This window comes from Anomaloglossus baeobatrachus, chromosome 8 (assembly GCF_048569485.1).
Source record: "Anomaloglossus baeobatrachus isolate aAnoBae1 chromosome 8, aAnoBae1.hap1, whole genome shotgun sequence".
NCBI lineage: Eukaryota > Metazoa > Chordata > Amphibia > Anura > Aromobatidae > Anomaloglossus > Anomaloglossus baeobatrachus.
In genome coordinates this window covers 214,992,001-215,016,407 of record NC_134360.1, presented here as the reverse complement: position 1 = coordinate 215,016,407, position 24,407 = coordinate 214,992,001, and the positions used below count along the sequence as shown (strand labels likewise).

General features: G+C 44.9%; 1 protein-coding gene across 3 annotated transcripts in view; it reads left to right on the top strand.

Moving 5' to 3' along the window:
* The window catches only part of SEC16B (SEC16 homolog B, endoplasmic reticulum export factor), a 276,625-nt gene that overhangs the window by 247,982 nt on the left and 4,236 nt on the right, over positions 1–24,407 (top strand). Inside the window, exon 27 of one of the 3 annotated variants that reach the window (XR_012724949.1) lies at positions 6,166–6,238. The exons of the other annotated variants lie outside the window; for them this stretch is intronic. The gene's annotated coding sequence lies outside the window, so the exon portion shown is untranslated. The remainder of the gene's footprint in view (positions 1–6,165; positions 6,239–24,407) is intronic. 3 annotated transcript variants of the gene reach the window in all.

The window sequence follows — 24,407 nt, the reverse complement described above, 5'->3', positions numbered from 1 at the left end:
GCATCACACGAACTTACCTTCCTAACGACGTCACTGTGGCCGGCGAACAACCTCTTTTCTAAGGGGGAGGTTCGTGCGGCGTCACAGCGACGTCACACAGCAGGCCACCAATAGAAGCGGAGGGGCGGAGAGCAGCCACATTAATGTCACTCCAACCTCGTTGCCGGAGGACGCAGGAACGATTTGTTCGTCGTTCCTGGGGTGTCACACGTAGCGATGTGTGCTGCCTCAGGAACGACGAACAACCTGCGTCCAGAATGAGCAACGATATTTTGAAAATGAACGACGTGTCAACAATCAACGATTTGGTGAGTATTTGGGATCGCTAGCGGTCGCTTGTACGTGTCACATGCAACGACTTTGCTAACGAGGCCGGATATGCGTCACAAATTCCGTGACCCTGACGAGTGACGACATATCGTCAGAGATATCGTTGCGTGTAACGGGGCCTATATACTTGCTGAATCTAGACATCATTTTCGTGAAACAACCTCTTGTTTGCTGCCCAATATTTCCCACCCCACAAGTTGCCATTCAACAAGATAATGAATATTAACCAATTTAATCATTGGATTTTGCAAGATACTCTCACGTTGCATAAAGCTGAGTAGACATCAGCAAATCTGCTGAAATTAGGATTTGGTGATTTACTTGAAATCCGCCAATAAATTAGTTTTGCATTGAGTAATATATACTCCAGGAATAAGTTTTAAAAAAATATCATAAATTACTACTCCTGTATTCTTGTTCTACTGGACCACTGGAGTGGTGCTTTAATGGGAACCTGTCAGGTCCCATATGCCCTTTAACCCAGCAGCATTCATTTCATGGTTGTATGCCCAAATGCCCTCCCTAACCAGCCCTGTATAACGCTATTCACTAATATGAATATTTAAAAAAACGACTTAAACCTCACTTTCCCTATGTTAATTATGGCCTTGACTAGTTGATGAAGCGTTGACTAGTCGGCCCTCTTTCCGTGTTATCATACACCTGTAGATATGATAACATGATTTCCAAGAGCCGGCATGGAAATCTCTCACTGTGCATGACTGGAAGTATAGAAGACATGTACGTGAGCCGTCTTTTGAACTTCCAGACAAGCACAGTGCGTCTAATGAAGTCGGGAAGCGTACACCCAACTTCAAAGGCGAACTGACGTGGTCAAAATGAGCCGCTCGCATGCAAGAGATTTCCAGGAGCTTGCAGTGACGCTGGCTAGTGGAAATCATGTTATCACGCCCACAAGGGGCATGATAACACAAAAAGAGGGCTGATTATTCTGGTGAAACAAGGCCTCATCAACTAGTAGAGGCCCTAATTAACATAGGAACAGCAAGGTTTATAAGTGGTTTTTTTAAACATTCATATTAGTGAATAGCATTATACAGGGCTGGTAACGGAAGGAATTTGGGCATACAGGTGTGAATGCTGCTGGGTTGGAGGGCATAGGAGACCTGACAGGTTCCCTTGAAATCTAGGTCTCCATACTCACCTTACAGCGGTTTCATCTTCTATCACCGCCACTCCAGTCAGTCTCCATGTATTTGTGATCTGCCAGCAGCTCCAGTGTTTCATGGAACGCGCTGGAGGTTACAACTCAATACAAGTCTATGAGAGCCTTGTTTTGGCTCTCATAGAGATACATTAAGAGCTTGTGATGTAACTTCTGACTTCTGGCCAGTCAGAAGTTACAAGATTGTGCTGCAGGACCGGAACGGCACCGAAAAAAGTATACAAGGAGGGTGTGTATAATACAGGAGGCAGGGGATTTAGATTTAAAACACCCCTCCAGCGCTGAAAAAAATGAAAACCCTTGAGTGGTGCTTTAGGGTATGTGCCAATAATCAAGACCTGCTGCATCCTAGCGGTGGGTCTTGACCTGCGGGGCTGCGAGTCTCCACCACAGGAGATTGCAGGAGTCTGCAGCTGCCCGTGATTGAGGGTTCGGGGAGCTGCGGTCTCTCACTTGTGTTCTCACTGCGGAAGATGCTTGCGACTCCGCAGCAAAGAATTGACATGCTGGTGGATTAAAGAGATGCACCAGGGGTCAACTTTTCTAGAAACCCATCCACTGTGCTTGAACTGTACATCACAGCGTTTTGGACGCAACTGAAACATGCCCACTGTGCGTGTACAGGCAGCAGCATAAACTGACCTGCAGATTCACAAGCATTTTCCGTAGGTAAAACACAAGCAAGAGACTGCAGCGCCCTGAACCCTAATCATGGTCAGGGGCAGCTGCGGTCTCTTGCATTGTCCTGCGGTGGAGACTCGCGGCCCCGCAGGTCAGGATCCAACGGATCGTGAGCAGGTACCCTTAGGGGTACTTTGTACGTTGTGACATCGCTACTGCGATATCGTCAGGCTGAAATCAAAAGTGACGTACATCCGGCGCCAGTAACGACGTCGCAACTTGTAAAGCCTAGATGCGCCGATAAACGATCGCAAAAGCGTCGTAAATCGGTGATCTGTGTAGCGTCTGTCATTTTCATAATGTCGCACCAGTAGGAGATACGATGTTGTTCCTCGTTCCTGCGGCAGCACACATCGCTATGTGTGAAGCCACAAGAGCGAGGAACATCTCCTTACCTGCCTCCACTGGCTATGTGGAAGGAAGGAGGTGGGCGGGATATTTACGTCCCGCTCATCTCCGCCCCTCCGCTTCTATTGGCCGCCTGCCGTGTGACGTCGCTGTGACGCCGCATGACCTGCCTCCTTAGGAAGGAGGCGGGTCGCCGGCCAAAGCGACGTCGCAGGGCAGGTAAGTGCGTGTGAAGCTGCCGTAGCGATATTGTTCGCTACGGTAGCTATCACAAGATATCGCATGTGCGACGAGGGCGGGGACTATCGTGCTCGGCATCGCTAGCCGATGCTAGCGATGTCGCAACGTGCAAAGTACCCCTTAGACTCACTTCTCCTTGGCCCTCCCCATACTTCTCCCACTGACAGTAGTCCGCCGATTGTTTCCTCTACTTTTTACCTTTTCTGTTTTGGTGCCGCATGTCATTGACGTTAATGGTGTACATCACATCGCACACAGTCACATAACGCATTCGATATGTTATGAATCGATTTGCTCATCTTTAGATCTGCCATGACTCTACAGTAGGCTGAGGTCTGTCTAATACTTGTGCAGACTTCAGAACTCAACACTTCCTAAATGACAAAATGCCCAGACCTCTTTTCATAATTCATAGTAAAAGAGTACATCACACTTCATACTGTGCCACAGGAAATGCTTTTTCTTTCCTTCGCAGCTTTACCTTAATGTCCAAAAACAACATAATCAAAATAATGGCAGAAAATTGCTCGGAAGTTACTTCTTTGCAGGAGAATTATATAAGTTGTATACAAAAATAAGAAATCTGATACCTAAATTGAGTACATTTCTTGTAATAACATGCATTGAAAGACCAGCGGGGAAAAGCTCTCAAGGCGTGTGAGCCATTTGTACCTTACGAGTGATTGAGATGGGAGATAACTTGGGTATTACGCGGTGATCAGTGTACTTCATGTAATATTGAAGGGTTTGCTTGTTCTAGAACAGAGTTTAAAAAGTGAACACTCTTTATTCATGTACTCATAATACATAAGAATTATATTTTGAATTGAAATTGAAGATTTATTTTGTGAGAATGCATTCCCTAAACAGCTGAAATCACATGTACCATGTCCAGAGGGTCCCGTACAGTGTGCAAATAGTGATACTCTTTCACCTAGAGAGCTAGGTGTAAAGGGGTTGTCCACTACCGGACAACTGCAACTGCTGTATATCCATCAAATAGGCGACACTGGGACTGCTGTATATACATTATATAGGAGACTAACTGCTATATATAGACATCACATAGGAGACATTGCAACTGTTTAAACGGGTTATCCCAAGTTTGGAAATTATCCCCTATCTTCTGGATGTGGGATGATTTTCCGATCACTTCACATCTGATCGCTGGGACCCCCATGATCATGAAAAACGCATCTCCGAAGAATGGCATTTTCAATAGAGCAGTGGCTAATCATGCACATTACTGCGTCCTTCATATGTGGCTCTTTAACTAACTCCTTTAAAAGAGTGATGAGGGATATGACAAAGTAGTATGTGGGTTGGTGGAATTTATGTGCTAAGGCTACTTTTTTCCCAGTCCGATGAATGCTACTGGCTGTGGGGACCTACAGTTTGTTGAGGGAACCATGAATGCCAACATGCACTGTGACTGAAACAGAACATGATCTCCTTCCTTCTTATTCCAACATGACATTGATCCCAAACACCTCCAGGATGACCACTGCCTTGCTAAAGAAACTGAGGATGAAGTTTCTGGACTGGCCAAGCCTCTCCAGACCTGAACCCTATGGAGCATCTGTGGGCCATCCTCAAACGGAAGATGGAGGAGCGCAAGCTCTCTGACATCCACCAGCTCTGTGATGTCATCATGGAGGATGAAGGATCCAGTGGCTCCTGTGAAGCTCAGTGAACTCCATGCCCAAGAGAGTTGAGCAAATGCTGGAAAATAATGGTGGTCACACAAAATATTGACATCTAGGCACAATTTAGCCATTATCACTTAGGGGTGTACTCATTTTTGTTGCCAGTGGTTTAGATATTAATGGCTGTGTATTGAGTTATTTAGAGGACACCAAATTTACACTGTTATACCAGCTGTACACTGACACTGTACATTGTATCACAGGGTCAGATCATCAGTGTTGATCCATGCAAAGGTGTAATAAAATATTTATCAAAATGTGAGGGGTGTACTCACTTTTGTGATATACTGTATATACCAGGTGGTTGGAGACCTCAAAGATTGATATCGCAGCCAGCATGTGACCCCCAGACCAAAAGTTGGGCATCAAAGCCAAAAAAATGAACATACATATGCGCAGCAATGTCAAAATGACTTACTGTACAAATGTCCCAACATTTGGAACATGTTTTAACCATTTCAGGTTTCAAAAGATGTGAAGCAGCTAAAAGACGTCACCTGACCATTCCACCACTGTGTTATGTACAGAATTGCTTTTTAAAAAAACTGTCAGCAAAACTGTCCAAAAAAGCATCTGATGCATGGACAGTCCAAAAATGCCCAAAATTGATCATGAGCTGTGCATCTCTTATTCAATTTTCCGTAACTTTCTCTAATGTTCTATTGATTAATACTGACGTTAAAACACCAATCATAAAAAAATTTCCTCCATAGCATTTTGGAAAAAGATGTTCTTTTTTTTATAGCATTCTTCCTTGCATATTTTTTTTTAAAAATACTGTGTTTCCCCAAAAATAAGACAGTCATATTATTATTTGCCCCAAAAAATGCACTAAGGCTTATTTTTGGGATAGCGCTTAGTCTCAGGGAAACACAGTTTGGGAAGATTTGCTCCCCCAAAAAAGCAGACCACCCCTTCCCAGGAGAATCATACTTACCTAACTCTAGATGGATGCGTAGCTCCACAGCGGTCCTCCTCTGCTTCTGGCCGACAGTCACATACATCAGATCACACACACATTCGTCTCTCTTTTGTGCGTGCGATCTGATGTGTGTGTGTATATGAATGTGTGTGTGATCTGGTGTGTGAGCGTGTGTATCTGATGTGTGTGGGTGTGCATTCCACTGCAGGTCCTCCCGTTCGGCGTCTGGTGAGTATGATTACGGAGTCCTCTGTCTTCTTTCGTCTCTCTTTTGGGGTGTCTCCTCTCTATAATGAAGTGTTTTGCAGTATTCTTTAACTTTTAGCTGCACGGACACTTCATTATTGAACTGCGACTAGGGCTTATTTTTGGGGTAGGGCTTACATTTACGCCTTATGCCGAAAATTCCTAATAGGGCTTCTTTTTGGGGAAACACAGTACTAAACCTAGATGCTAGCTCTAAGTTAATATTAAATTTAAAGATTGTTGAATTTACAAGTAAAGTTAAGAACATCTGCCCCCAAAACCACAAGTATGAATCCGATCTTGTTTCCTTCCGTGGCCCCACTCCATTGGCTGTAATGGTACTGCAATGCTCCGATTATTCCCGGACTCGCGTATACTGCTGCTCAATTTAGAGAAAATGTTCTTGTTCAAATAATTGACGCTTAACTGTTCGGCATATGGCTGAAAATATTATTTTCAATCACTTTCACCTCGTTTTAATTTGCTTTGCGTCTTTGCATCCCCAGATCCGCGCAGCTCTCCGATAATGAATAGATCATAATGAATGTGTTGTTTACATTGTATAGCGCCACAAACAAGGTAAATGCGTTGTTGTTTTCTTACCTCGCCGCTCAGCTTTAATTATTTGGTAGCTTTTCCTAAACATTTTCGAAAGACAATAAATGGTGATTTTATGTGAGGATCAAAAATATGCAATGATAGCAGTATTATAAATGCTAATCAAGCCATCACTAGATGTGCAAACATAATTAAGAAATCAAGAAAAAGCAATCATATTAAATTAATAGAAAAATAATCATTCAGCTAGGAAAAAAAAAGTATGCAGTCTAGTGTCGGGGGGAAGCGCGGCTTATCACTACTAATAACAAGGTCCATTAATCACCGGAGAAGGGGTCAAATGGGCTTTATATTCAATAACCCACTTATTTTGGTTCAAAATTAGACATTTCTCCAAAATGTAACATAATTAGGGACACATTTTATTAAAGCCCTTCAACTTCTATTTTAGATAATGAAACAAATATATTTTTAATTCATGTTGTTGTTTTTAGCGCTTCGTTGCTTTTTTTGCTTTCATTATTTTGCAGTTTATTCTTCCTGATTTAATTAATAGGGAATGTGAGTGATAATGTTAAAATATGTTAAAGCTTAGCATCAATTTTGAAAAGATTTCTTACTAATTTGAGCTGAATTTGAGATGTATTATGTGTGAAAGAGATTTTTATTCCACCGGGCAAACCCTGTCTATACACCCTACTGTGACAAATAGTTGTCTTCCAGAGTGGTGCACTGTTTGGAATGCCATAATATGATGGTAGATCCACTAATAGGCAGCGTCTTCCATGGTGCTATACTCAACCTATCCATTTATTATATGGACAGCCATTAGAGGGTTTATCCACTACTGGATGACCCCTCCTTCTTAAATTCTACAGTGCCCCATATAAAACAACGACAAAAAACTACACAAATACTGCTACTGGGCTGCAAACTCAACTTCATTGTCATGGGTGCCTAGGAGATGCAGGAGAACTTATGCTCGTTCTAAGGACTAGGACCCCTGTGCTAACCCTCACCCCGGAAGTACCCTTAAAGGTAAGAAGGTCAGGACACCCAATCTGGCCCTCTCTCCTGCCAGGCCCTGATCTAATACCCTGCACCTCCAACAGAATACAAAGTAATAAACCACAGACAAAGACACCATAAAGGGGAGACAAAAAGACACCGAAGGAGATAAACCAAAGGGGAAGGTGAAAGTCACACCAAGGAACTGTCATACAGTGCAGACAACAAGTCGCTGGTCACCAAACGGAACATTGACACAGATACTGGGATATCGCAATAGCTAAGCAAATGCTATCTTTGGCGGTCTTTTTCTACACTCCCCAGCCTTAAATAGGAGCTGATCAGCTGTGGAATGTAATCAGCAACCTGGTTCTCAGAAGAGTAGCACACTGCTCCAAAAAGGATTAACTCCTGTACGGCTGGGAGCAGGGAAAAAACTCAGCCGACGCCCATCCAAGCTGAGCACTTAAGAGAGACCAGATTGCCTGTTGGACTCTTAATGTGAACAGAGTCCAATGCTGTAGTAGTAATTCGCAATCTAGAAATAATTCGCAATCTAGAAAGTGCATGACAGTCATCTACTGATTGGCTGCAGTACTCACATGGCTTAAAGCCATATGAGCATAGGGAGACTCAGCTACAACATCACTGGATTGGTACTATTCAGGGGGATGAGTATATATTGTTATTATTTAATTGAGACCACTACCTCGACAACCACTTTTCAATCAGTATGTTTCCCAATTTTAAAATAATTTCAGCTATACTCACCTCCGGTCCTGTGGCCAATTCAGTGGTGTTGGCATGGGCTGTCCCGTCTGCATAATGTCATGCGATCCCTGCTGCCAATCAGTTGCTGCTTTACTGGCCCCTCCTCTGGACAAACCAGACATGTGGAGGAAGTGAGAGAGAAGCCGCAGTCAATACTGTCCAAAAGAGGAGACAATGAAGAGGCCGCAGATTGACCAAAGGGATGGTGCAACATAATGTCACATGAACCTCTGGAGAGCAGGCGCCGATGTTGCTGGAAATGCTCCCACACCAGAGGTGGGAATAGCGGCTATTATTTTACAAGGGGAAAACATACTGATTGAGCAGGGCATGTCCGAATAGTTTCAGAATGGGTTGTCCAGTAGTGAACAACCCCTTTAAAATGAGCAACAAGTAGCATCATCACACAGTAATTGTTAGCCATGGATCCATACCCATGGCAATGAAAAGATTTTCATGCTGGCTCTAAGAATTTGAGTTTTGCACAAACTTCGCCAACTGTCATGGCGGCGTTGAGCTCTGTTCACATTGCAGATTCTGACATTTCGTCCAATTATTTTCTCTGGCGTCTAGGATAAACACAAGCAGACTCGGGCGTCATCCTGCTGTGTGCTGATTCATAGGCAGGCTAGATGGAGTTAATCTCTGCTGGTCTGCTTGTTAGGTTTTTTTGATAACATGTGGTGGAGAGGCAAATCACATCTGCTCCCCTCCTATTTAAGCTAGATGAAATCTTTTACCCATGCCAGCTATAGTTTCTATGTTGGTTTGGGAGGTGTGGTGTCCCAGATTCTTTGGTGAAAATTGTGCTATTTGCTTGTTGAGGTTTTGTAAGTTCACCCCTGTTGTTTTGTAGCTTCCTTTTTTCTCATGTGTTTTCTCCTGAATCTCTTACTGTCTTTACCTCTGTGTGTGTGTGTGCTGTGTGACAGCATTTTGATTTTTCCGTTACCTGTCTATATCTGTGACTTTCATTACACTCCTGTCCCATCCCTCCCTCGGAGGCAGGGGGAATCATATCAGGACTGGTCAGGAGCAAGGCCAGGAAGGAGACTCAGGCATACTCACCATTAGGGGTATCCCTAAGAATAAGATAGGGGGGCCCCTAGCTTCAGGGACAGCTTAGGGGTCCCAGTTCCCTACTATCCCAGATTCATCATGACATTATTAAAGTGATGTCTGTGGTGAAGCAACTTGTTTAACTGTATTCACCAACTTAACCCATTTTTTAAAAAAAATTGCTGTTTTCCCATTGATACTTGTACAAAATATATTATTTACAATCCTCAAAGTAGATTAATCTAATGTAGTAAAAGTAAATTTCCCCAAAAATCAGTGCAACAGGCAACAGCAAATGGATACCTATTGGTCTTAACTCATTCATAGGGTCATTCCCTGCTATGTATCTGTGTGTTAATCCGTACCCTGAATATTTCTATAGTTGAACTTGATAGACAGATGTTTTTAGTAAGGCATCATGTAACTATTCCTTTGTCTTTGAAGACTACCTGCTGTTCAGTATGTAATTGCTCGGAACTTTCTTTTTTCTCACTGATACTGTGTGTGAAAGATCTTTTCGAGAAACAGAACAAAGGGTCTATCGGGCACCAACGCCTTCATCCCATATGAATGGCGAGAGCACAGAAGTTCATCTTATGCATAAATGCATAAGTGCAGCCTAGTCATCGATGGTATAACATGGATTTTAAAGGCCAACCCCCAAGAAACTTAAAACAGAAACAGAAACTTCAAAGATCTGATATATAAGTTCTGGTGAGTTTGGCCTCTTGTAATATGTCTTGAGCAAACCATTCTCGCCCCCATGCAATATTTCATTCTCTACATCACATCCAGCTTTACATATCATTTGCGATCAGCACCACCTTTAATATATGCTTGTCCACATCCCTTTGTTCCCATTTCTTCTCTCCCTCGTTTAACTTTCCTATTTATCTTCTAAATCACGCAACATAAATAAGACAACACGATTCATTTTCTGAGTAAACACCATAACATTGCCATTGTGATAAGATTTCACATGTTTTGTGTTAATGCCATAAAAGAATGAAAAAAAATCTAAAAAATGAAAAATTCTTAGACAGCACTATACTATCTCAGGCTGGTGGCAGACGTCCGTGTTTTAGGTACGTGGGATATCCATTTTTAACACAGATTCCACACATACCCATGTTGTTCTCTAGAGTTACACACATAACCATATGACCCGGTGTGGCCCTGCACGTACACACAGAGACATGTCTCTTTTTCGTCATGGGTGTCACATGGATCGCACACTGATGTGATCTGTGTGACACATGAACTCTGATGAACCTATGAAGTCACCGTCAAGACACCTGCTGTAGCGCGGGTGTTGGGGGGTGTCATCAGGAGGTCATCAGAGTTCATTGGGAACTCCGATGACCTCCTGGACGTCACTGCACACACACTGTGCGATTCTGTCTCCGACACTGTCCCTGGTGATGTTCCTGCTTTGAGGTCCTCAGTGCAGTGAATATTCAATGAGCATAATTAGCGGGGGTCAGAAACAAGAGACAGCAGCACCGAAGACAGCATCACTTGATACAGAGGAATAATAGAAAATCTTTTTATTTCAAACACAAGTGTTTTCTCCGGTACCTGTCACACTGATGTCACACGTATGCAAACAGATGTCACACATGTGACACACCTATGACTATACCCATGCATGTGGCTTTTACCTGATTAAACACGGACGTTTGAAACCAGCCTCACACATACAGTCATAACCAAAACTGTTCTTCCAAAAACTTATTGCAATTACACATTTTGACTAGAAGAAATAAAAAAAAAAACAACAACATGGTCTCTCCATCCTGCTGTGGATGTCATAAGAAGAGGACAAGGCAGGTAATTTGTTTTGTGCTTAACAAGGTTTGGAAAACTTCAAAACGGGTCCATAACAAACCACAATAGATCCTGCCCATGTATCCTGTCCTCTTCTTATGCACATGACATCTTATTTGGATAAGACCCTTTTGCGCTCTTTGTTTCCTATAGCTCTGTTTCAATTACACATTTTGTTACATATATGTTCATTTTCTTTGTGTGTATTGGAACAACATAAAAAATATTAAAAAAAAGGCAAATTGGACATAATTTCACACAAAACCCCCAAAATGGGCCTGACAAAATTGTAGACACCTTTCCATAATTGTGGTTAAACAACTTTGTTTGAAACATGTGATGCTCATTCAAACTCACTTGTAGCAAGTAACAAGTGTGGGCAATATGAAAATCACACCTAAAACCAAATAAAAAAGGAAGAAGTAGCTTCAATATTTGCAGTGTGTCTAGGTGTGCCACATTAACCATGGAGAACCAAAGGAGGTGAAGAGAACTGTGTGAGGACTTGAGAACCAAAGGTGTTTAATAATATCAACAATCTCTAGGTCTAAAGTCCATCTCCAGAGATCTTGATGTTCCTTAGTCCACAGTTTGCAACATAATCAAGAAGTATACAACCCATGGCACTGTAGCTAATCTCCCTGGATGTGGACGTCAGAGACAAATTTATGAAAGGTTGCAATGCAGGATAGTTTGGATGGTGGATAACCAGCCACAATCAAGTTCCAAGGAAAGTCAAGCTGTCCTGCAGGCTCAGGGTGTATCCATGTCAGCGTGGACTATTCATCGACATTTGAATGAAATGAAACTATGACAGGAAACTCAGGAAAACCTCGCTGCTAACACAGAGTAAACCAGAGTCTTCCTGGGAAAGTGTCTTGTGGACAGATAAGACCAATATAGAGCTTTTTGGTAAAGCAAATCATTCTACTGTTTACCAAAAAGAACACAATACCTACAGTCAAATATGGTGGAGGTTCAAAGATGTTTTGGGTTGTTTTGCTGACTCTGGAACTGGGTGCCTTTACTGTGTGCAAGACATCATGAAATCTGAAGATTACCAAAGGATTTTGGGTCGCAATGTAGTGCCCAGTGCCAGAAATCTGGGTTTGTGCCCTAGGTCAGGGGTCTTCCAGCAGGATAACGACCCCAAACACACATCAAGAAGCCACTAAAAGTGCTGGAGAGTTCTGAAGTGGCAGCAATGAGTCCGGATCTAAATCCAATTGAACACCTGTGGAGAAATCTTAAAATTGCCGTTGGGGGGAGTTGCCTTCAAATATGAAAGACCTGGAGCAGATTGTAAAAGAAGAGTCCAAAATTCCAGATGAGAGGTGTAAGAAGCTTGTTGATGGTTATACGTAGAAAGCCATTGATTGCAGTTATTTATTCCAAAGGGTGTTCAACCAAACATTAAGTTGAGGGGGACAACAATTTTGTCTAGCCCGTTTTTGGAGTGTTTTGTGAAATTATGTCTAATTTGCCTTTTTTCTCTGTTTTTTTGTGTTATCCAATACATCCAAAGGAAATAAACACTTGTATAGCAAAACATGTGTAATTTTAAAAAAAATCTATGGGAGAAACACTTCATTTTCTGGAACAATTTCAAGGGTGCCAACTATCGATGAGGGAGCACTAAAATGCTTGAGTGCTGGGCACTCGAATCGAGCAGGTTGGACTCTCAGAAGTCTTCGACTTGAGTATCAAGCGTAACTGAAGTCAAAGCAAAGCTCAAGCATTTTCCTGGAAGGTGGAAAAAGTTTCTCTCTCTCTTTCTGTCCTTGCTCCGCTAAATCGAAAGTAGTAAATAGATTACGAACCACATATTGATAAATTAAATATTGGCATCTAGTCGACTTTTGAGGTTCTTTATTGATAATTGACGGCTCCTTACCCTGTCAATCGAAATGGCAACTTTTCTCACTGTGGTCCTCAACACACCAGGGACTTGTTACTCTTGCACGCAACTCCATAGATATCTGTAGATGTGCCGACACCGTCCCCACTCAACTTTCACTGTCAGAATGAGCAGAGCTGAATTACTCCTATAATCAGTGGAGCAAACAGTGAAAGTAGATCACCAGATTTCACAATATACATTGTATACATTACAAAATAGATCTACTAGACCTGAGGCTGGTGTACTTACTGTGAAAATCCATGTCAGAATAGCTGGGTAATCCTTGTTGAACGTTTTAGCTCAATCTGGCCTCATTGTCAGCTCCTCAATGCCCCACCTCCCTACTGCTGCTGAAATTTCACAATGCTAAGTATAAGCTACAGCTCAGTCAGGCTGAGGGGGCAAGAGACTAAATACTTTGGTACATGAACTCTCTCTATAGCTGAACTCATTTTAATGGTCATTTTAATATAAGGATTATATAGTTGTTGTGATACAGATTTTCAAAGTAAGGACACTAGCCTTATCAGGTCCAAGAGATCTACTTAAATATGCATTAGTGTGTGAGCAAAGTACACTCCTTCTATACCTCTTGAACTTCAAATTAATAAAATTTGTTTGGCGAGCGCTCGGGAAGTCATTGCAGCACACACATGCTTTGTGATGTACTGAAAGTATCTGCATTATTACATCATGTGACCAGTTCATATAGTACCTCAAACAAAGAAATAACTCCTTTGAACTATGCACCAATAAGAGCCATAGAGGTGTGAATGGAAATGTGAAACTTCCCCACCCATCAGTGTTAGCTAAACCCTATGACATCATTACTTATATGACAAGATGGACACAATGAGAACAGAATGGATTCTATTCTCTCACATTACCCTCTTTTGGGACCAATTATGTGTATATACACTGTGTTCCAAATTATTATGCAAAAAGAGTTTAGGAGTGATAAGGTCAGACATTTTTTGCTTGTCATTTAAACTCATTGATGGTGATGTGTGTCAGGGCTCTTTATATCACTGAAAGCAATTGCAGAGACCTGTGCACATTAGTTTGGCATGTGTGACCAAATAAAGGCAAGACGACTGAAGAAGGCTGTTCCACATTATTAAGCAGCCTACATTTTTTGCCAAAATGGGAAAGAAAAAAGATGTGTCGGCTGCTGAGAAGCAACAAATTGTGGAGTATTTAGGTCAAGGCATGACGACAATCAACATTGTCAAGACACTTCATCGTGATCATCGCACAATCCAGAAGTATGTAGCGGATTCACAGCACCCGCGTGTGCGTGCTGATAAGGAGAAATGGAGGACTCTTTCCAACAGGCAATTGCGTCAGGTTAAAAGAGCAGCTGCTAAAATGCCTTATCATAGCAGCAGACAAGTTTCTGAAGCTGCTGGTGCCTCCAACGTCCCCCGAACAACAAGATGCAGGGTCCTTCAGAGGTTTGCAGCTGTGCGTAAGCCATCCTGTCGACCACCGCTATCCCCTGCACACAAGCAGAAACGGCTCCAGTGGGCCAAACGATACATGAAAACTGACTTCCAAACGGTTTTGTTCACTGATGAGTGCCATGCAACGCTCGATGGTCCAGATGGATGGAGTGGAGGATGGCTGGTTGATGGACACCCCATGAAAACACAGCTAAGGCGCCAACAAGGAGGAGGTGGAGTAATTTTTTGGGCTGGAATCATGGGGAGAGAGATTGTTGGCCCCTTTAGGATCCCTGAAGGGGTAAAGATGAACTCCATAATCTATGTGGAGTTTCTAAAACAGCACTTCCTGCTATGGTTCAAGAGGAAGAACCGTGCATTCCGCAGCAAGATCATTTTCATGCATGATAATGCACCGTCTCATGCTGCAAATAACACATCTGCATCTCTGGCTGCTATGGGCATAAAAGAGGACAAACGTATGGTGTGGCCACCATCTTCCCCTGACCTCAACCCCATTGAGAACCTCTGGAGCATCATCAAAAGGAGTGTCTATGATGGTGGGAGGCAGTTCACAACAGCTCTGGGAGGGTATTCTGTCCACATGCAAAACAATTGAAGCACAAACCATCCAAAAACTGGCAAATTCAATGGACGAGAGAGTTCAGAAGCTTCTTTCAAACAAGGGGTCCTATGTGCAAATGTAACATCACCTAGATTTAAATTTTGACTTGAAAACTGTTTGATTTCATTTTATAATAAGCTGATAATGCTTAGAATTTCACAATTGACCATTTTGTTTTTCAAAATAAAAATAAAAAAGGTTGAAAACTCTGCTGTGCATAATAATTTGGAACATGCATTTTGAGTGCATTTTGAGTGTTTATTATTTTTAATAATATACTGTTTTCATAGGCAGTTTGATCAAAAACATTTCAATTATACTCGAATAGTAGATGACTGGAAAATAACAATGACTACAATTCATAAAGTTAATTTAGGAAAATATGAAAAAATATTTTTTGCATAATAATTTGGAATTAGAATTAGGAGGTATATAGGAATGCGCTATTCGCATCCTTGGGACATTCCTACCTGCTTCACTTCCTCCTACTTATTGTTGCTGCTTCCTTCACCGCACTCCCATGGTTGTCCATGTTCTCCTCTGCTTCCTCCTCCCAGGGCCTGTGCATACTGCACAGGCCCCAGGAATTAGTTTAAGGTGGGTACGTTCCTGCTTTGCTCTTAAAGAGCTGGTGCACAATTTCCCTGAATTACCCCTCAGCGTATGGATGAGAGGCACTATGTTCTTAAGGCATCGTCCCACTAGGGGAGGTGCCTGTATAACTTCTTTAGTCAGTTTACCCGTCTGCTAGCTAGTTGTCAAGTCCCGTGCTCCTGTCCTGTTACCTACCTGTGCCCACCTTCCCATACCTGTCTGCCTGTGTTGTGCCCACCATATTTCTGTTCCAGCCATCCTGGCTACACCCGCCTACACTAGAGACTGTTCCTGTCTACACCTGTGTCTGTCCCTGCTTTCTCTGTCCTGGGGGTCAACTGCCACAGTCCCGGAGACTGCTATGGCAGTGGCACCTTGCGTCTACCTCAGGGGTCACTTAGTTAAGCCCCTCCCATGTCAGGGTAAGCCAGGGTTTCCCTTTGGTCTTGTGCATCCACTCCTACTACTGCTCGCCCAAAACACCGGCGAGTGTTACCATACCAGGAAAAACATATTTACAATTTACAATTATTATACTACTGCCCATAGAAACACAATCTAATCCCCTCGGTGGCTGGCCGGATGAGATCCTCTGCGGTAGAGGTTTGCTTAGAATGTCCTTGCCAAAATTAACTACAGCTTACATGCACACAAATGCACGTAGTGCACAGAATTATTGGACATGTATGAAATCAATGGGAAATTCCAATATTGTACGGCTCCCAAGGGTTGCAGATTATCCAGTGGTTGCAGTTTTATTACCACTGAGCTCTTACAGATGGGGGTGGGGAGAGTGTTCATTAAAAGAGAAGTTAAAGCAGATAGAAAATACCCAGCGGTGTCATACATCTCTCCGGCACTGTCCGGGGCTCGTATTATTTCTGCTGAAGTGCTACAGAAGGCTCCTAATGGCCTTGATGAAATGTTCAGCTCGACCATTGCAGAGAAAGTAGGTTACCCATTCCAAAAGAATATGATCAATGCCTTTAATCAAAATGTGCAATAAACACGAATGTCGTATCCATGAGGCTGTGGAATGTACAGGGGGAGACGGTGAAATGCTTAGTGCATATACTATGAAATAGAGCACATAGACAAGATATAGCGCATATACAGGATGATACGTCAGTGCATTTATCCAGTACCGTGTGTGAACAGATCAACGTATAAATGTAATCTGTGTAAACATATCATTATAATGTTCTAATGTTTGTTCTGTGCCATTTCTTATGAGTTTCAAGATTTCTGCTTGCAGTCATCTAAAAGGGAAGGACAAATAGGGGCTAAAAATCTTGTATGTCAGCACCTGGGTAACTGATTCAGCTGCATATGTGTCATGATCTGCGGTGCTCTGCTCTCCAGAAGAGCCAATGTTCTGTATTATGCTCCAGGTCATGGGTTGCTTCATAGTTTTCAGGTCCTGCGCTGGTGTTGGGAGGGGCCTGTGTTCAGGCCCCTAGTTCCGGGAGAGTGCTCGGCTTCATTAGAGGGCAACTTCATCTGGAACTCTGCCAATCATAGTTCCTGCTCTGCAGTGAGTTCTCTGGCTCCCGTGAGTTTTGTTCTTCTGATCTTGCCTCCCTATTCTGGATCTTTGTTACCCTTCTCTGCTCGTGCCCCTGACTCTGATGTTATCCCTCTGGCTTCTGACCTCCGGCTTGTAACCTGACCTCGGCTCCTCTCGCTCCCTGTGTACCTTATCTGACTTCCTGGCTTCTGACCTCTGGCTTGTATCCTGACCTCGGCTTCGCTCGCTCCCTTTGTACCTTATCTTACTTCCTGGCTTCTGACCTCTGGCTTATACCCTGACCCCGACTCTGCTCACTCCCTGTGTACTTTATCTGACTTCCCGGCTTCTGACCACCAGTGTGTTTGATTTCTCTGTCTCTAGTAGCTTCTAGTGACACCTAGTGTTGTATCGTCACAATAGGGTTTTGGAACAAGAGGCTTCAGAGGGTTGCATAATTTTCTCCATTTGCACTTTTTTTTTTTGCGGGATTATCCAAGGAAAATAGGAATTGTTGGCAGGTTTAGCATTTGTCATCCTGCCATACAACCACTATAATGTGGCACTCCTGCGTGGTACTCCACAAACTTCACAGGTCAGGGATTGCAAGAAATTAGTGGGAAGTATGAACTTGTATTAGGCGTGTGCTGTCCAGGACTAGAAAGGGAGAATAGATGTGCAGAGATAGGGTAAATGAGCTTGTGACAAGTATATTATACAATTAAAGGGGATCATCAGAATATATATTTTTACATTTATCCTTAATACTTTTAATGTGTGAACAGTGTCTGTTCGGTGTGTAAGAGGTGTGTATATGACACAATTTGAGGTAGGCTTGGTATGATTGACACATTGCGTTTTTGCTGCAATTTTTTTTAAGGTTTTGATCATGAATTTTATGCAACTTAAAAGCTGCTTTTTACAGTACCAGCAAAGCCTATGAGAGTCTAGAAATCTCATGCACACACACTTGCTTTTTTTCCTGACTGAAACGGAAAAGTGCTGCGTTTTTGAAAGAAGCAGCGTGTCAATTCTTTCAGCGGTTTTGCAGCTTTTTTGCTCCATTGAAAGCAATGAGAAAGTGCAAAAACCCAGGTGCATTTTTTTTGTTGTTTTTGCTGCTTTTGTGGTGAGTGAAACTAAGGGGTACTTTGCACGTTGCGACATCTACTACTACTGCGATATCGTCGGGGTCAAATCGAAAGTGACGCACATCCGGCGCCGGTAACGACGTCGCAACGTGTAAAGCCTAGATACGCCAATAAACGATCGCAAAAGCGTCATAAATCGGTGATCTGTGTAGTGTCGGACATTTTCATAATGTCGCACCGATAGGAGATACGATGTTGTTCCTCGCTCCTGCGGCAGCACACATCGCTGTGTGTGAAGCCGCAGGAGCGAAGAACATCTCCTTACCTGCCTCCAACGGCAATGCGGAAGGAAGGAGGTGGGCGGGATGTTTACATCCCGCTCATCTCCGCCGCTCCGCTTCTATTGGCCGCCTGCCGTGTGACGTCGCTGTGACACCGCACGACCTGCCCCCTTAGGAAGGAGGCGGGTCGCCGGCCAGAGCGACGTCGCACGGCAGGTATGTGTGTGTGAAGCTGCCGTAGCGATAATGTTCGCTACGGCAGCTATCACAAGATATCGCATGTGCGACGGGGGCGGGGACTATCGCGCTCAGCATCGCAAGCATCGGCTAGCGATGTTGCAGTGTGCAAAGTATCCCTAACTTTATCTAAACACGTACTGTAGAGGAATACATGCTAAAAAAGCAGCCAAAAAACGCAGCAAATAAGCTGCAAAAACACTTTTTGAAAGCAGCTTTTTTTACTGCCAAGAGAGCAGGTTTTGTGCAGACAAAAAAGCAGCAGAAACGCAATGTGTGAACATATTCTAACATTTTCTTTTTTAAAAACATACCGTAAGTGTCAGAAACAGTACAAGGTACAGAGGTTGGTGGTAACAGTATATGTGAACAGAGAATTAATAGTTATAGTATATGGTACAGAGCTTGGTGGATACAGTATATGGTTTAGGGGTTTGGCAGTTACAGAATGTGCTACAAAAGCTTGGCTGATACAGTCAGTAATACAAAGACTTGGCTGATAAAGTACAGTATATCATTCAGAGGTTTGGCGGTTTCAGTCTATTGTCACATATTTTGGCAGTTGCCAGCAACTCATAATAGCTTAAAAGAGTATTCTCAATTTGTCTCTTGAGTAATTCAGAGCAATGCAATCTTCTTAAGGCGGCGTTACACGGTACGATATGTCGTGCAATCGCATGAGCACCCGCCCCCGTCATTTGTGCATCACAGGCAATTCGTTGCCCGTGGCGCACAAAGTCTTTAACCCCGGTCACACGTACTTACCTCCCTAACGACGTCGCTGTGGGCGGCGAACATCCTCTTCCTGAAGAGGGAGGGACGATCGGCGTCACAGCGACGTCACACAGCGGCCGCCCAATAGAAGCGGAGGGGCGGAGATGAGCGGGACGTAATATCCCGCCCACTTCCTTCCTTTTTCATTGCCGGTGGGACGCAGGTAAGCTGTGTTCATTATTCCCGGGGTGTCACACGTAGCGATGTGTGCTGCCCTTCCCGTGGTTGTTCCTTTCTGGTGAAAGACCTGGCTAGTTTCCTGTCAGCATTGAGAAACATGTGATAGTGTCTCCGCGGCATTCTTGTTTTGCATATTTTCCCAGGGGGCTTTGTTCTAGTGTCACTGCGTTGAGAAACACGTGATGGTGTCTCCGCGGTGTTGGATGTTGATCTCCCCGAGGTCAACCATCCTTACCTATGTTGTCTTCTACTAGGCATTGCTCCCACTAGCCAGTTTCCTACTCCACACTGATGAGAGGGAAATACCCCAAAACAGCTGTCTGTGGATGGATACCATGTTTGGCATAGGCGGACTCCTTGACTGGAGGCTGCCCTTCCCGTGGTTGTTCCTTCCCGGTGAAAGACCTGGCTACTTTCCTGCCAGCGTTGAGAAACATGTGATGGTGTCTCCGCGGTGTTGGATGTTCATCTCCCCGAGGTCAACCATCCTTACCTATGTAGTCTTCTACTAGGTATTGCTCCCACTAGCCAGTTTCCTACTCCACACTGATGAGGGGCAAATACCCCGAAACAGCTGTCTGTGGATGGATACCATGTTTGGCATGGGTGGTCTCCTTGACTGGAGGCTGCCCTTCCCGTGGTTGTTCCTTGCCGGTGAAAGACCTGGCTAGTTTCCTGCCAGCGTTGAGAAACATGTGATGGTGTCTCTGCGGTGTTGGATGTTGATCTCCTTGAGGTCAACCATCCTTACCTATGTAGTCTTCTACTAGGCATTGCTCCCACTAGTCAGTTTCCTACTCCACACTGATGAGGGGCAAATACCCCGAAACAGCTGTCTGTGGATGGATACCATGTTTGGCATGGGCGGTCTCCTTGACTGGAGGCTGCCCTTCCCGTGGTTGTTCCTTCCCGGTGAAAGACCTGGCTAGTTTCCTGCCAGCGTTGAGAAGCATGTGATGGTGTCTCCGCGGCATTCTTGCTTTGCAAATACTCCCACATACAGGATAGGTATATTTCCGGCTTCACAATGGCAAGATGCACGTCACACATATTTTCTATTAATAGTGTGATGTGCAAATCAGCTCAAAATTAATAACTTGCCATAGGAAGCCCACAAACATCTCATGTTTCCTATCTATATATAGATCAAATCATAACCGGAAAAATATGGTTATATCTTCTGTGTGCGACACTCAGGGGTAGAGATATGGGGAAAACTGCAAATGAATAGCTCTCTGGAAACAAAAGGCACACCCATGTCCAGCCCTGTTTCAGGTCACAAGGGGGAAGGGATATGGGGGAGACATAGGTTCATTAAAACCAGAGCAGACAGTTTGTGAGTGGTCACGTGCGGTACATGTGTGAGGAGTCCCAGGTAACTCGTGGCTCCATAGCACCTCGTCTTTGCAATCCAACACCAGGTCGAATCATAAAATAACAAGGTTACTGATCCATTTGTGTATCTGTTTGCAACCATAACTTATGTGTAAAAGTACTTCTGACATATAATCTGTATTTCTCATTTTGTATATAGTGTATTATCTAGTGTGTCCTTAAGGCGATTAAATATATAATTACATTTTGGGCTGAACTTCATGTCCGTGAGCTCGGTTTAACATTATATGCTACCTGGGCTGGTTTCTGGCCCAATATAGTTCTGCCAATGGACCAGGCCTATATCTAATGAGGCTGGTGGCAGTCTACCTCACTGTACCAGATCGGCAGAATTCTATTTCCTTGGGTCTAGTGGAAAGTTTATGTCGGCCTTTCGGGTTGTGGGAAAGCTGGGTGCTGCGCCGGAGGTTGCGTGGCTTGCTCTGTTTCCCCTCCCCATGTCTCCCTGTGCCTGCGGGGACAGGAGGTGTCAGTGCTGTATTGCACCAAACAGACCTTACATACCCCTTGAGTGCGTGGAATGTCGCATGTTGGCGGACGTGACGAGGTCGTATCGCATGGCTCCAATGTATTAGAGGCATCAGGGGGGCGGTTTTGTCACAGACTAACCGGTCCACGTTCGAGCCGAGGGTTTCTTGAGTGACCCCCACCCTCCTCAGCCCGGTTTGTGACATATATAAACTATAAGTATCAAGTGTTTGTCAAGTGTAAAGCAAATGAGACATGGTTTTCTAAATATTTAAAAAAAATATAAATTTGAAAATTGTGATGTGTATTTGTGTTCAGCCCCCCTGAGTCAGTATTTTTTTAGGACAACCTTTTGCTGAAGTTACTGATGCAATGTATTATGGGGTCTGTCTGTACCAGCTTTTTACATCTGAATGCTAAAATTTTGTCCCACTCTTCTTTACAAAATATCTCTGAGGCCTGAAACACACATCCGTGAAACACGTGCGTGTTTGGTCCGTTTCCGTATATACCGGAGACACGGCCAAACGTGCACCAATGTTATTTAATGTTTGAGGACACATGTGCGTTTTTCATTAAGGTCCGTGTGCGTGCTACGTTTGTGTCTCCGTTTTGCACGGAAGCATGTCCGTTTTCAACACGCAGCACGGACCCAATGAAAGTCAATGGGTCTGTGCGCACGTCCGAGTGACACGGACGCATCTCTGTTTGCTCCCTGTACGTTTTGTGCTTTTTTCATGTGATGTCGGTCTTTTTTCTTTTTCTGTGTCGTTCTCTCCCTCAGTCCGTCGGTCGGTCGGTCTCTCTCTATGTCTGTCGGTTGGTCTCTCTGTCTTATCTGTACCTCTTGCTGTCTATCGGTCAGTTCCCCCCCTCTCTCATACTTACCGTTCCCCGATCTCCGGCGCGGCGCTGCATGGCTGTTCTCTAAACTCCGGCGGCTTTTCCTCTTTTGAAAAAGCCGGCCGCTCATTAATCAATCTCGTATTCCCTGCTTTCACCGCCCACCGGCGCCTATGATTGGTTGCAGTGAGACACGCCCACACACTGAGTGACAGGTGTCTCACTGCACCCAATCACAGCAGCTGGTGGGCGTGTCACTATGTGTTACGGGGGACCGGCAGATTAGGACCAGGGGGTATATATCCTAATCGCCAGTCGGGGCCCACCGTGCTCCAGATGACAAAGGAGCTGCTGGCACCTGAGGGTTAGGCGGAGACTATAGAGCTGGATGGCTCTGAGATAACCCAGGAACTCTGGGAACCGGTCACGTGTGTTGGGACACGTCAGACCGAACGACAACCCGATTAGCGTTTTGGTGCACCTAGCGCTACACCAACCACGTGTGCAGGAAACACGTCAGGCCGGGTGGTAACCAGGTAGCGTTGACCGGAAGACCGCCACGAAAGCGCCCTGTCGGCCACGTGTGTAGGACACGTCAGGCCGAGCGGTCCTCCGATTAGCGTTTCTGGCCACCTCTCGACTGGCCACGTGTGTGTAGGACACGTCAGGCCAGATGGGTACACCAGTAGCGTTGACCGGGAAGCCGAGGAGGATAAGGAACACCCTGGTAACTCCACAGGGGTCCTGGGGTACGCTGTCCGTGCGTGTAGGGGGCACAACCGGACAGGTGGCGCAGCAGGTGCGTTGTCCGTGTGCGTAGGGGGCACAATCGGACAGGTGGCGCAGCAGGTGCGTTGTCCGTGTGCGTAGAAGGCACAATCGGACAGGTGGCGCAGCAGGTGCGTTGTCCGAGTGCGTAGGGGGCACAATCGGACAGGAAGCACAGCAGCCGCAGCCCAGTTAATGCCACTGGGCTGCTATAGCAAGACTGGAACGGCAGGAGGGAAGCACGGCGCCTGACCCTGATGTGCCGAGCCACGAATCTTGGCGTGACAGGCACCATTCGCCTAACCCTACCTACCGCTTCCCAACATAGGCTTATGCCACAATGAGGCTCTAACATGGAGGTGTGCTCTGACTGAGCAAAAGTGAAGACTGCGCACCTCCATGTTGTCTCCAGCCCCTTTTATAACCTGGGTCCGCCCCAAACCCAGGGTGGAACCACCAAGGTCCAATAGCAGAGTGCTATGTCATCAGTGACGTCACATGCGACCTATCCGGAACCGCCACGTCATTGATGACCTCATGGCAGCCATGCCCCAAACACTTCACCAGTCATCGTCTGACGACCAATACTGAGGTGCCAGATCATGGGGGCGGGCCTCTGCGAGCCAGTCCGGAGTTGCCACGTCATCAGGACACCTGACACCCTTTGCCCTATCAGGGCCTGCCACCTCACGGACATGCTCAGTGAGGTCCTTACCGGACCTAGCCTCTGATGCACTAAGTGCCTGAGCATGCTCAGTGGCCTGAGCCACAGGCTTAGAAAGCAGACTATCAGTTTGAGCATGCTCAGTAGGCACATCCCAGAACTTAGACACAGCACGAAGTCCAAGTACCTGTGCAAAGAGGCTGTTAGGGTTAATTGTGGGAGCATGCTCAGTAGCCTGAACTGAGGACTTAGTCTCAGACATAACACAAACAGGCTGAGCATGCTCACTAGGCAAAACACCGTGCTTAGACTCTGGCTGGGGTAAATCGGCGCACGCATGCGCACTAGCCGCCTCTCCACACTTAGACATGGTGGAAGAAACAGCCAACTGGATGACCCGAGGCACGGCCAAGAACGGCAGCCGGCGCCTGGGCGCAACAGGAACCGCAGCAGGCTGCTTGCGGCTATGGCGGCGCCGGTTCGTAACACTATGGAGTATAGAAATAAATAAATAAATAATTAAAAAAAACGGCGTGCGGTCCCCCCCAAATTTAATACCAGCCAGATAAAGCCATACTGCTGAAGGCTGGTATTCTCAGGATGGGGAGCCCCACGTTATGGGGAGCCCCCCAGCCTAAATTGTTAGCGGTGGCCGCGGGTAACCTCAGTGACAGCTCAGCTGATCGCGCTACTCACCTCAGTTGCTGCGTGGAGCTGACCGGACCGGCGGTGAGTAGCGCGATCAGCTGAGCTGTC